Source organism: Rana temporaria, chromosome 1 (assembly GCF_905171775.1).
Source record: "Rana temporaria chromosome 1, aRanTem1.1, whole genome shotgun sequence".
Classification (NCBI taxonomy): Eukaryota; Metazoa; Chordata; class Amphibia; order Anura; family Ranidae; genus Rana; species Rana temporaria.
This window is the reverse complement of record NC_053489.1, coordinates 569,836,697-569,848,972: the sequence shown is the minus strand read 5'-3', so window position 1 is coordinate 569,848,972 and position 12,276 is coordinate 569,836,697. Positions and strand designations below refer to the sequence as shown.

Sequence of the window (12,276 nt, the reverse complement as noted above, 5' to 3'; positions counted from 1 at the left end):
GCCTCGCTCCCTTTGTCGCCTTCCCCCCCTAGGAGCCTCGCTCCCTTTGTCGCCTTCCCCCCCTAGGAGCCTCGCTCCCTTTGTCGCCTTCCCCCCCTAGGAGCCTCGCTCCCTTTGTCGCCTTCCCCCCCTAGGAGCCTCGCTCCCTTTGTCGCCTTCCCCCCCTAGGAGCCTCGCTCCCTTTGTCTCCTTCTCCCCCTAGGAGCCTCGCTCCCTTTGTCTCCTTCTCCCCCTAGGAGCCTCGCTCCCTTTGTCGCCTTCTCCCCCTAGGAGCGTCGCTCCCTTTTGTCGCCTTGTCCCCCTAGGTGCCTCGCTCCCTTTGTCGCCTTCTCCCCCTAGGAGCGTCGCTCCCTTTTGTCGCCTTGTCCCCCTAGGTGCCTCGCTCCCTTTGTCGCCTTCTCCCCCTAGGAGCGTCGCTCCCTTTTGTCGCCTTGTCCCCCTAGGAGCCTCGCTCCCTTTTGTCGCCTTGTCCCCCTAGGAGCCTCGCTCCCTTTTGTCGCCTTGTCCCCCTAGGAGCCTCGCTCCCTTTGTCGCCTTGTCCCCCTAGGAGCCTCGCTCCCTTTTGTCGCCTTGTCCCCCTAGGAGCCTCGCTCCCTTTTGTCGCCTTGTCCCCCTAGGAGCCTCGCTCCCTTTTGTCCCCCTAGGAGCCTCGCTCCCTTTTGTCGCCTTCTCCCCCTAGGAGCCTCGCTCCCTTTGTCGCCTTGTCCCCCTAGGAGCCTCGCTCCCTTTGTCGCCTTGTCCCCCTAGGAGCGTCGCTCCCTTTGTCGCCTTGTCCCCCTAGGAGCCTCGCTCCCTTTGTCGCCTTGTCCCCCTAGGAGCCTCGCTCCCTTTTGTCGCCTTGTCCCCCTAGGAGCCTCGCTCCCTTTTGTCGCCATCTCCCCCCTAGGAGCCTCGCTCCCTTTTGTCGCCTTCTCCCCCTAGGAGCCTCGCTCCCTTTTGTCGCCTTCTCCCCCTAGGAGCCTCGCTCCCTTTTGTCGCCTTGTCCCCCCTAGGAGCCTCGCTCCCTTTTGTCGCCTTGTCCCCCCTAGGAGCCTCGCTCCCTTTTGTCGCCTTGTCCCCCTAGGAGCCTCGCTCCCTTTTGTCGCCTTGTCCACCTAGGAGCCTCGCTCCCTTTTGTCGCCTTGTCCACCTAGGAGCCTCGCTCCCTTTTGTCGCCTTGTCCCCCTAGGTGCCTCGCTCCCTTTGTCGCCTTCCCCCCTAGGAGCCTCGCTCCCTTTGTCGCCTTCCCCCCCTAGGAGCCTCGCTCCCTTTGTCGCCTTCTCCCCCTAGGTGCCTCGCTCCCTTTGTCGCCTTCTCCCCCTAGGAGCGTCGCTCCCTTTTGTCGCCTTGTCCCCCTAGGTGCCTCGCTCCCTTTGTCGCCTTCTCCCCCTAGGAGCCTCGCTCCCTTTGTCGCCTTGTCCCCCTAGGAGCGTCGCTCCCTTTTGTCGCCTTGTCCCCCTAGGAGCCTCGCTCCCTTTTGTCGCCTTGTCCCCCTAGGAGCCTCGCTCCCTTTTGTCGCCTTGTCCCCCTAGGAGCCTCGCTCCCTTTGTCGCCTTGTCCCCCTAGGAGCCTCGCTCCCTTTGTCGCCTTGTCCCCCTAGGAGCCTCGCTCCCTTTGTCGCCTTGTCCCCCTAGGAGCCTCGCTCCCTTTGTCTCCTTCTCCCCCTAGGAGCCTCGCTCCCTTTGTCTCCTTCTCCCCCTAGGAGCCTCGCTCCCTTTGTCGCCTTGTCCCCCTAGGAGCCTCGCTCCCTTTTGTCGCCATCTCCCCCCTAGGAGCCTCGCTCCCTTTTGTCGCCTTCTCCCCCTAGGAGCCTCGCTCCCTTTTGTCGCCTTCTCCCCCTAGGAGCCTCGCTCCCTTTTGTCGCCTTGTCCCCCCTAGGAGCCTCGCTCCCTTTTGTCGCCTTGTCCCCCCTAGGAGCCTCGCTCCCTTTTGTCGCCTTGTCCCCCTAGGAGCCTCGCTCCCTTTTGTCGCCTTGTCCACCTAGGAGCCTCGCTCCCTTTTGTCGCCTTGTCCACCTAGGAGCCTCGCTCCCTTTTGTCGCCTTGTCCCCCTAGGAGCCTCGCTCCCTTTTGTCGCCTTGTCCACCTAGGAGCCTCGCTCCCTTTTGTCGCCTTGTCCACCTAGGAGCCTCGCTCCCTTTTGTCGCCTTGTCCCCCTAGGAGCCTCGCTCCCTTTTGTCGCCTTGTCCCCCTAGGAGCCTCGCTCCCTTTTGTCGCCTTGTCCCCCTAGGAGCCTCGCTCCCTTTTGTCGCCTTGTCCCCCTAGGAGCCTCGCTCCCTTTGTCGCCTTCTCCCCCTAGGTGCCTCGCTCCCTTTGTCGCCTTCCCCCCCTAGGAGCCTCGCTCCCTTTGTCGCCTTCCCCCCCTAGGTGCCTCGCTCCCTTTGTCGCCTTCTCCCCCTAGGTGCCTCGCTCCCTTTGTCGCCTTCTCCCCCTAGGAGCGTCGCTCCCTTTTGTCGCCTTGTCCCCCTAGGTGCCTCGCTCCCTTTGTCGCCTTCTCCCCCTAGGAGCCTCGCTCCCTTTGTCGCCTTGTCCCCCTAGGAGCGTCGCTCCCTTTTGTCGCCTTGTCCCCCTAGGAGCGTCGCTCCCTTTTGTCGCCTTGTCCCCCTAGGAGCCTCGCTCCCTTTTGTCGCCTTGTCCCCCTAGGAGCCTCGCTCCCTTTTGTCGCCTTGTCCCCCTAGGAGCCTCGCTCCCTTTGTCGCCTTGTCCCCCTAGGAGCCTCGCTCCCTTTTGTCGCCTTGTCCCCCTAGGAGCCTCGCTCCCTTTTGTCGCCTTTTGTCCCCCTAGGAGCCTCGCTCCCTTTTGTCCCCCTAGGAGCCTCGCTCCCTTTTGTCGCCTTGTCCCCCTAGGAGCCTCGCTCCCTTTTGTCGCCTTCTCCCCCTAGGAGCCTCGCTCCCTTTTGTCGCCTTGTCCCCCTAGGAGCCTCGCTCCCTTTTGTCGCCTTGTCCACCTAGGAGCCTCGCTCCCTTTTGTCGCCTTGTCCACCTAGGAGCCTCGCTCCCTTTTGTCGCCTTGTCCCCCTAGGAGCCTCGCTCCCTTTTGTCGCCTTGTCCCCCTAGGAGCCTCGCTCCCTTTTGTCGCCTTGTCCCCCTAGGAGCCTCGCTCCCTTTTGTCGCCTTGTCCCCCTAGGAGCCTCGCTCCCTTTGTCGCCTTGTCCCCCTAGGAGCCTCGCTCCCTTTGTCGCCTTCCCCCCCTAGGAGCCTCGCTCCCTTTGTCGCCTTCCCCCCCTAGGAGCCTCGCTCCCTTTGTCGCCTTCTCCCCCTAGGTGCCTCGCTCCCTTTGTCGCCTTCTCCCCCTAGGAGCGTCGCTCCCTTTTGTCGCCTTGTCCCCCTAGGAGCCTCGCTCCCTTTTGTCGCCTTGTCCCCCTAGGAGCCTCGCTCCCTTTTGTCGCCTTGTCCCCCTAGGAGCCTCGCTCCCTTTGTCGCCTTGTCCCCCTAGGAGCCTCGCTCCCTTTTGTCGCCTTGTCCGCCTAGGAGCCTCGCTCCCTTTTGTCGCCTTGTCCACCTAGGAGCCTCGCTCCCTTTTGTCGCCTTGTCCACATAGGAGCCTCGCTCCCTTTTGTCGCCTTGTCCCCCTAGGAGCCTCGCTCCCTTTGTCGCCTTGTCCCCCTAGGAGCCTCGCTCCCTTTTGTCGCCTTGTCCACATAGGAGCCTCGCTCCCTTTTGTCGCCTTGTCCACATAGGAGCCTCGCTCCCTTTTGTCGCCTTGTCCGCCTAGGAGCCTCGCTCCCTTTGTCGCCTTGTCCCCCTAGGAGCCTCGCTCCCTTTGTCGCCTTCTCCCCCTAGGTGCCTCGCTCCCTTTGTCGCCTTCTCCCCCTAGGAGCGTCGCTCCCTTTTGTCGCCTTGTCCCCCTAGGAGCCTCGCTCCCTTTTGTCGCCTTGTCCCCCTAGGAGCCTCGCTCCCTTTTGTCGCCTTGTCCCCCTAGGTGCCTCGCTCCCTTTGTCGCCTTCTCCCCCTAGGAGCGTCGCTCCCTTTTGTCGCCTTGTCCCCCTAGGAGCCTCGCTCCCTTTTGTCGCCTTGTCCCCCTAGGAGCCTCGCTCCCTTTTGTCGCCTTGTCCACATAGGAGCCTCGCTCCCTTTTGTCGCCTTGTCCCCCTAGGAGCCTCGCTCCCTTTGTCGCCTTGTCCCCCTAGGAGCCTCGCTCCCTTTTGTTGCCTTCTCCAGCTGTGGTGCGGTATTATAACATGTGCAGTTTCCATCCTGGATCTTGTCTGTGCAGCACATAGACTTGAATGGGACCCCACACTGTAAACCCCCTCCCCCAAATGCTGGGCACTGGAATAGCAGAATATTTGGCGTATCTATAGTATGGTGAACCGTCTCTGTATATAGAGGACAGCCAATGGGAGAGAAGTAAGGATAAAGGAGAAGGGGGGGTAGTGGGGTTATGGGGATGAGGGAGGCCGCTCTAGACTGATGGAGAAGAAAAGAAGTGGGGCTATTTGTTTTGTTCTGTATAGGTATTTGTGTTCTGCTTTGATTGCGTATGAAAAACGTAAACGGAATAAAAAGTATTTCACTTTAAGGCGAGGCTTTTTCTGGCACTTATTGTTAACAAGGTTAAATCAGTATTTTTTGTTGCTAGAAAATTACTTGGAACCCCCAAACATTATACATTTATTTTTTTAGCAGAGACCCTAGGAAATAAAATGGCGATTGTTGCAATTTTTATGTCGCACGATATTTGCGTGGCGGTTTTGCAAGCGCAATTTTTTGGGGATCTTTTTTCTTTAATCAAAACAAAACACAATATATACTCCCATTATTTTTGTATAATGTGAAAGACGAGGTTACGATGAGTAAATTGATGCCTAACATATCACGTTTAAAATTTCTCACGGAATGGCAACAAACTACGCTACTTTAAAAATCTTCATTGGCAACGCTTTAGGCATTTTTTACAGATTAGCAGTTTAGAGTTACTGAGGAGATCTAGCGCTGGAATTATTGTTCTCATTCTAAAGTTCACGGCGATACACCACATGTGTGGTGTGACTACTATTTACGTATGCGTGCGCGTCTTATGTAAACGTTCACTTCTGTGTACAAGCACGGAGGCATGGGGACTCTTTTAAAAAAAAAATAAAAATCAAATTTTACTTTTTATTTTTACACTGTCCCTGTGTAAATAAAAAATCCCTTTTACAAGGAATGTAAACATCCCTTGTACCATAAATAAGGATGACAGGTCCTCTTTATGGAGAAGACCCCACATCTCTCCTTTACCTTTAACCACTTGAGGACCGCCGCACAACTATATACGTTGACAAAATGGCACGGCTGGGCACAAGGACGTACTTGTACATCCCTTTTAAGAGCCCAGCCGTGGGTCGTGCCGCGCTCGCGACTCGGTCCTCTTCTCCGTGACCCCCGATCGAGTCACAGAGAGGAAGAACGGGGAGAGGTAAGTGTAGGCAAACCTTTCCTCGTTCTTCCTAGTGAGCCCGTCACTGATCGTTTGTACCCTGTGTTAGGGAACGCCGATCAGTGACGTCACAAGCACAGCCAAACCCCCCCACAGTAAGAACACTCCCTTAGGGCACACTTAACCCCTACAGCAACCCCTTCACTGCCAGTGTCATTTTCACAGTAATCGGTGCATTTTCGCTGTATAAATGACAATGGTCCCAAAAATTTGTCAAAAGTGTTCGCCATAATGTCGCAGTCACGAAAAAAAACACTGATCGCCGCCATTACTAGTAAAAAAAATTATTAATAAAAATGCCATAAATGTATCCCTTATTTTGTAAACGCTATAACTTTTGCGCAAAAAACAATCCATAAACGCTTATTGCGCTTTCTTTTTCCAAAAATATGTAGAAGAATACGTATTGGCCTACACTGAGGAAACAACTGTTTTTTTTTATATATTTTTGGAGATATTTATTATAGCAAAAAGTAAAAAATATTGGATTTTTTTCAAAATTGTCGCTCTTCTTTTGTTTATCGCGCAAAAAATAAAAACCGCAGAGGTGATAAAATACCACCAAAAGAAAGCTCTATTTGTGGGGGAAAAAAAGAACGCTTGCTTTGTTTGGGAGCCACATCGCACGACTGCGCAATTGTCAGTTAAAGCGACGCAGTGCCGAATCGCAAAAACTGGCCAGGTCTTTAGCCTGCATAATGGTCTGGGGCTCAAGTGGTTAAAGGAAAAAAAAATAAAATTTTTTACATTATGCAGTCGTCTCTCCAATCCTTAAAGGCCATAGAGGTGAGCAAAGACAATTGACTCTGTGATCGTCTTTGGGACCAGCCGGCCACACCGCTGGATCGTTTCTCGGGCGAGCCATTGGAAATGGTAAGAGACACATGGGGGGGGGGGGGGGGGGAGGTGTCCCATCGCGCCGCTTCTAAAAACGTTCCAGTGGCTTGTGAGCTACTCGGGAACACTTTCATGAGACAGACAGCCGGCGGCTGAAGAAAAATATACCGGGGATATGGCTAATATCTTCAGCCATAATCCCAGTAAACCCCTTTATAGCCACAACGTATATATACCATTAAAGCGGGAGTTCACCCGAAATTTTTTTTTTTTTTAACCTTCGATTGAGGCTCATTTTGTCAAGGGGAATCGGGTGTTTTTTTTTTTTTTAAATCGAAGCAGTACTTACCGTTTTAGAGATAGATCTTCTCCGCCGCTTCCGGGTATGGTCTTCGGGACTGGGCGTTCCTATTTGATTGACAGGCTTCCGACGATCGCCTCACAAGTAGCCGAAAGAAGCCGAACGTCGGTGCGGCTCTATACGGCGCCTGCGCACCGATGTTCGGCTACTTTCGGAAAATCGGGACGCGATGTATGCGACCGTCGGAAGACTGTCAATCAAATAGGAACGCCCAGTCCTGCAGCCCATACACGGAAGCGGCAGAGAAGATCGCTCTCTAAAACGGCAAGTACTGCTTTGATTTAAAAAAAAACACCCGATTCCCCTTGACAAAACGAGCATCAATCTAATGTTAAAAATGAACTTTTTGGGTGAACCTCCACTTTAAGTGGTTAAAAAAAAAAAAAACATAAAAAGCTGTAGGGCCCTGTACCAGGATGGGTAATGGGCTGTGCCACTTATTCCTTTTCTGGGGGTGGTCTAAACTGTCACCATGAGGGTCTGCACACTGTGATTGTGCATCTTTCCTGTCCTCCCTCTTGTCTGATGTCACGTGTAACTTTTTTGAATATTCATTGTCTGGAATTTGTCATCATTTTGTGATTTTCATTCTTTTATTTTTTCTTGTCAAACAAACAAACAATTTACCATAACGAGAAGCATTTGTACTGACCGTTCTAGGCTTGTCAGTCTATATATATTTTGCGTTTGGTTTGTCCCAGCCCTGTAACTTGAACTTTTGCTGGACAGCTCGGTCTGTAAGGAAGGTGGAGAATAACCGATTTACTGGCCGAATCACCAGGTAAAAAAAAAAGAGAACTAATGCAGCCACCACCACATCTCGGAGCTCAAAAGCTGTAATGTATTGAACTAGTTTACTGTCACTTTAAGTTTCTTAACAGCCTGAGGGACATTCCGGGATCAAAGGTGGCGATTTTTTTATTTTTCCCCTGATTGCAGTCATTGCTTCAGCAGACTGACTCCTCCATGTGACACATCAGTCATTGTTACATGAGCCCGGCATGGCTCTACTTGTTACTTCACTGTCAGCTGACTGCACACTGACTCCACAACATTCCTTCTATGTCACTTTCTGCTCAGCCCTCCCAGCCGTGTGAATGTGGTGGAACTTTTGTTTCCTGATTAGAAAGAATAAGCTGCTGCAAAAAATGACTTTCTGCCTTAGCAAGCAAACGTGTCCCCTTCTGTCTTCCTACCAGAGCATCATGATAATAATAATACTCCAGTGGGTTTTCATAAGTGCAGCTTGTTGTGGTCTGTTATCATTGTTGTGTTTCTTATATTGGTATTCATCATTGCTCTATGGTCTAACATGGTAGAAATGGCTGTATAACCACTTCCAGACCGGGCCTTTTCTGGAACTTCATGGAAAAAATCGTTATTTTTGCTAGAAAATTATAGATCCTCAAACACAATATCGTTTTAAAGCAGAGGCCCCAAAGAATTAAATGGTGGGTTTTGCTATTTTCTTATATCACATGGTATTTATGCAGCGTTTTTTCAAACCCAATTAAAAAAATAAACACAATACATAACTCTTTTTTTGTGAAATATAAAAGATATGTAAAGATACGAAGCATGTTATTCTTTGGAATTGCGCACACCCGTGCAACGGCGACAAACAACAAAAAATGTACTATACATAGGCAACGCTTTACAGGTTACCAGTTTATATTTACACAGGAGGTCTGGTGCTAGAATTACGGCACATGATCTAATGTTCCATAAGTGAGGTGTCACTGTGGACAATTATGGTTTGTGTGTGTCAATTGGAAGTGATGTGAGGTCATCAGGGTTACCACAGCTGAGACACGATCCTGGCTTTGTTTAGCTGTCTGAGCAGCCAGCGCACGTACCAGCTGGTCGCTCGGGTCTCCCGGTGGTATGGGAGAGTCTGAGCAAGCCGCAGAAGCTAGCCTGCTCCTGAGGAAGTGATGTTTTTATAGAAACGCGTTGAGAAATTGTGCAGCAATCCCTCTAGTGTTTTATCATGTACCCAACTTATATCTTGATTTTATTGTGAATCATTGTTGTATTTTTGGTATGGTAATTTTATTGAGAAAATTTGTTTCATCGTGTCGCAACATGGTTATACCGACAGACTAAAGTCCCAACCTTTTCGGAGAATTGTACACAGTGCTCATGTACCGGAGGGTCTGCATTCTCAGTACAGGGCTTGCTGCACATGGCCCACCAGGAATGTATAACTAAGAAGGGGAAAAAGGGCTTTGAATACCCCCTTGTTTGTGTAAATCAGAGCTTTAACACTTGTGGAATGATTGTTCTATGGTGCAAGGGTTCTTCACTCCTGTTCAGGCTATGGACCACTATTTTCTTTGTTTTTGTCTTATTTATTATTTAAAGTGATTGTTAATGTTTCCCCTTTTTTTTTTTTTTTTTTTTTTTTTTTTAATACTTGCCTCCTCTGTGCAAGGGTTTTGCACAGAGCAGCCCCGATCCTCCTTTTCTTGGGTCCCCCGGTGGCACTCATGGCTCCTTTTCCTCATCGAGTGCCCCCACAGAGATCTGCATTCCATGGGGACACTTGTTTCCTGGGAAAAGCGGGGGAGGGGGGGGCAGTTCTATTGGAAAGGAATTATTTAGGTGTTCACGATAAAAGCATACATCAAGCATTGAAGTCTGATGCCGCGTACACACGATCAGCATTTCCAACAAGAAATGTTCGATGTGAGCTTTTGGTCGGAAATTCTTACCGTGTGTTAGGGCTGGGGAAAAAAATTGAATCTAGAATCGAGTTGAGAGATCAAATCAAATCGATTTTTTTTTTTATTTTATTAATTTTTTTTTTTTCACCAGGACCGGCCCTGAGGAGCTTCGGGCAGGAGTTTTTAGGTGAGGCCGTGGCTTCGGCCTAGTCCGCGGGGCCGGACGTCGCGGACTAGGCTGAAGCCACGGCCTTGCCTAAAAACTCCTGCCCGCAGCTCCTCAGGACCGGCGCGGTGTCCATAAAAAAAAAAAACTCAATTCGAATCGTGAATCGAGTTGTTTTTTTTTTTTTTTTTTTTTATCGCAGATTTTTTTGGGGGAGAAAATCGCCCAGCTCTAGCGTGTGTAGGCCCCATCGGACATTTTCTGTTGGAATTTCCGACGGGAAAAGTTCTTGTCGGAAATTCCGACCATCTGTATGCAATTCCGAAGCACAAAAATCCTAGGCATGCTTGGAATCATTGAACTTAATTTTTCTCGGCTCGTCGTAGTGTTGTACATCACCGTGTTCTTGACGTTTGGAATTTCCGGCAACATTTGTGTGACCGTGTGTATGCAACACAAGTTTGAGCCAAAATTCCATCAGAAAAAAGTCCACAGTTTTGTTGTCGGAAATTCCGATCGCGTGTATGCGGCATAAAGGATCAAGAACACTCGAATATACTCATTAAAAGCTCATGAACAGGAACAACAAGAAGGCATGGGATTCTGTGCCTAGGAAAACAAGCATACAAATGAATAGGGGTTAAAGTAAAGAAGAAGTAGGGGGTGATTTTGAAACCTAGAAACTGGTCCATGTGATCTCGGAGCCAGCTTTCCTAGAACAATGTATGAATCGGTTTCATTTTTGGTAAGTTGTGTAACTCAGGACTCAACACATTTTCACAACCGGGAGAATTAAGTGCACAAGTTCATATTGCTTTTTAAACCGTGCTATTCTTTTTTTTTTTTTTTTTTTTTTTTTTAATCCAACAAAAGTTTTATTTAGTTTGCAGAGGTACAAGGCATACAGAATCCCCTCAACACGTCGGGGACATAAACAAAAAATAGAGATAAAGATCAAGGCCATACAAACATGTACAGATATAGCAATCCCATTCTGGAGGTAAATCCCCCCCCCCGCCACCACTCCGGACATTGCTCTCGTGGCATCCGCTCCCATCCAGATCTCACCCAACATTAATACCCAGCAACCTATCCATCACCAAGTCCACCGGGGCTAGGCCCGGTACATCCAACCACTTTGCCCATAGCTTCTCAAACTTGTGGGCATTACCCCTGTGTTGGTATACCAGTTTCTCCATCCTCATCGTTGTCCCAATGTTGGTGATCCACTCAGCACGGGTCGGGGGAGCCTCAGCTCTCCAATGAACCATGATGAGTTTCCTCGCCTGGAACACCCTGTGAATCACTTCCCTGTCCGCCTCCTCCCATTCGTACTCCTCCAGAGCCCCCAAGAGACATGCCCTCGGGTCCTGCGGAGTCACGCCAAATGTTGAGTTAATAGTACTCACTACTCCTGCCCAATAAGTGTGGAGTTTGGGACATCTCCATAACATATGAATCGAATCTCCATGGTCTCTCTTACAACGTGTACAAGTAGGGTCAAGTTGCGGGTTCATCTTACTAAGTCTGTGTGGGGTGTAATAGGTACGTAACAGGATATACAACTGGGTAAGCTTTTGTGATACATTCAAGGAGCACTTGCCCACCGCCTGAAAAATCTCCTCCCACTGTTCCCCATCCAACTCTCCCGCATCCGCTTCCCACCTCTCTCTTATCCTCAGGGGATGCTGCTTCATCACATATTGCAACAAAATGGTATAGCACTGGGAGATAAAGCCTTTCGACGTCTCAGTATCCCCCAAAAGATCAAAAGCAGGAGTAGGCGACAGGCACCACTCAGAAGAGCGACCCTGCGCCACCACTGCATGCCTCAACTGTAGGTAGGAGAAGGACATTGACTGCGGCAAGCCAAACTCCTCTCGCAACGCAGGGAACGTACGTAGCACTCCATTACAAAATGTGTGTGAGGTGTGTGACCCCATATCTTTTCCATCTGGTCCCCGATTGCAACTTGGCCAGTTCAGTGTAGGTGTCATTTTGCCATATTGGACTGTATTTTGTGTATCCTTCCGCATTCTGAACATATTTGACCTTATTCCATACCTTCTGGGTTAGGCTAAAAGTGGGGTATTTCCTATGTGGTTTAGCAAAGGCCTGTGCCTCCAACGCATCAGGAATCGGACTTCTGCCCACGGTGTGCTCCAGGAGTTTCTGAGCAGAGGACCGCACCGCCGGCCGAAACATACCGACCAGCTGCTGCATCTGGGCCGCCAAATAGTACAGCCAGGGGTTTGGCAATGCCAATCCCCCACTATCCTTAGGTCTCTGTAAGTGCTCTAATTTAATCCTAGGAGCCCCGTCTCTCCAGATGAGGCCTTGAAAGATGCTATTAACCGTGTGGAAAACTTTCAAGGGGATGACCATGGGGGTGTTATGGAGGAAGTATAATAACTGTGGCATAAGTATCATCTTGATTAAATTCACCCGGCCTGCCACCGATAACAACAGGGCCTTCCAAGTTTTAACTTTGTCCCTAAATCGTAATAACAAGGGGGATATATTGAGTCGGATGAAGTCCCGTGGCTGAGCCGTGATCTGCACCCCTAGGTACTTAAAGGAGGGAGTAATGGGAATAGGGCACGAGGGATTAATTACCTGCGTGTTGTCACCGTCCAACAAAAGCAAGGCCGACTTTGACCAGTTAATAAGTAAACCAGAAAATCGGCCAAACTCCGTGATCGCTACCATAGCCTCTCTAAGGGAAGTGTCCGTATCCCCCAACAAAAGGAGGGTATCGTCCGCATATAACATCACCTTTTCCTGCTCATCTCCATAGCAGAAACCGGTGATGCGAGGGTTGGCTCTGATACTAATGGCCAGCGGTTC

The 12,276-nt window shown here is 50.4% G+C and overlaps 1 protein-coding gene across 1 annotated transcript in view; it reads left to right on the top strand.

The window, feature by feature from the left end:
- The window catches only part of VPS37A (VPS37A subunit of ESCRT-I), a 58,934-nt gene that overhangs the window by 757 nt on the left and 45,901 nt on the right, over positions 1-12,276 (top strand). The gene's annotated exons all lie outside the window — the stretch shown is intronic.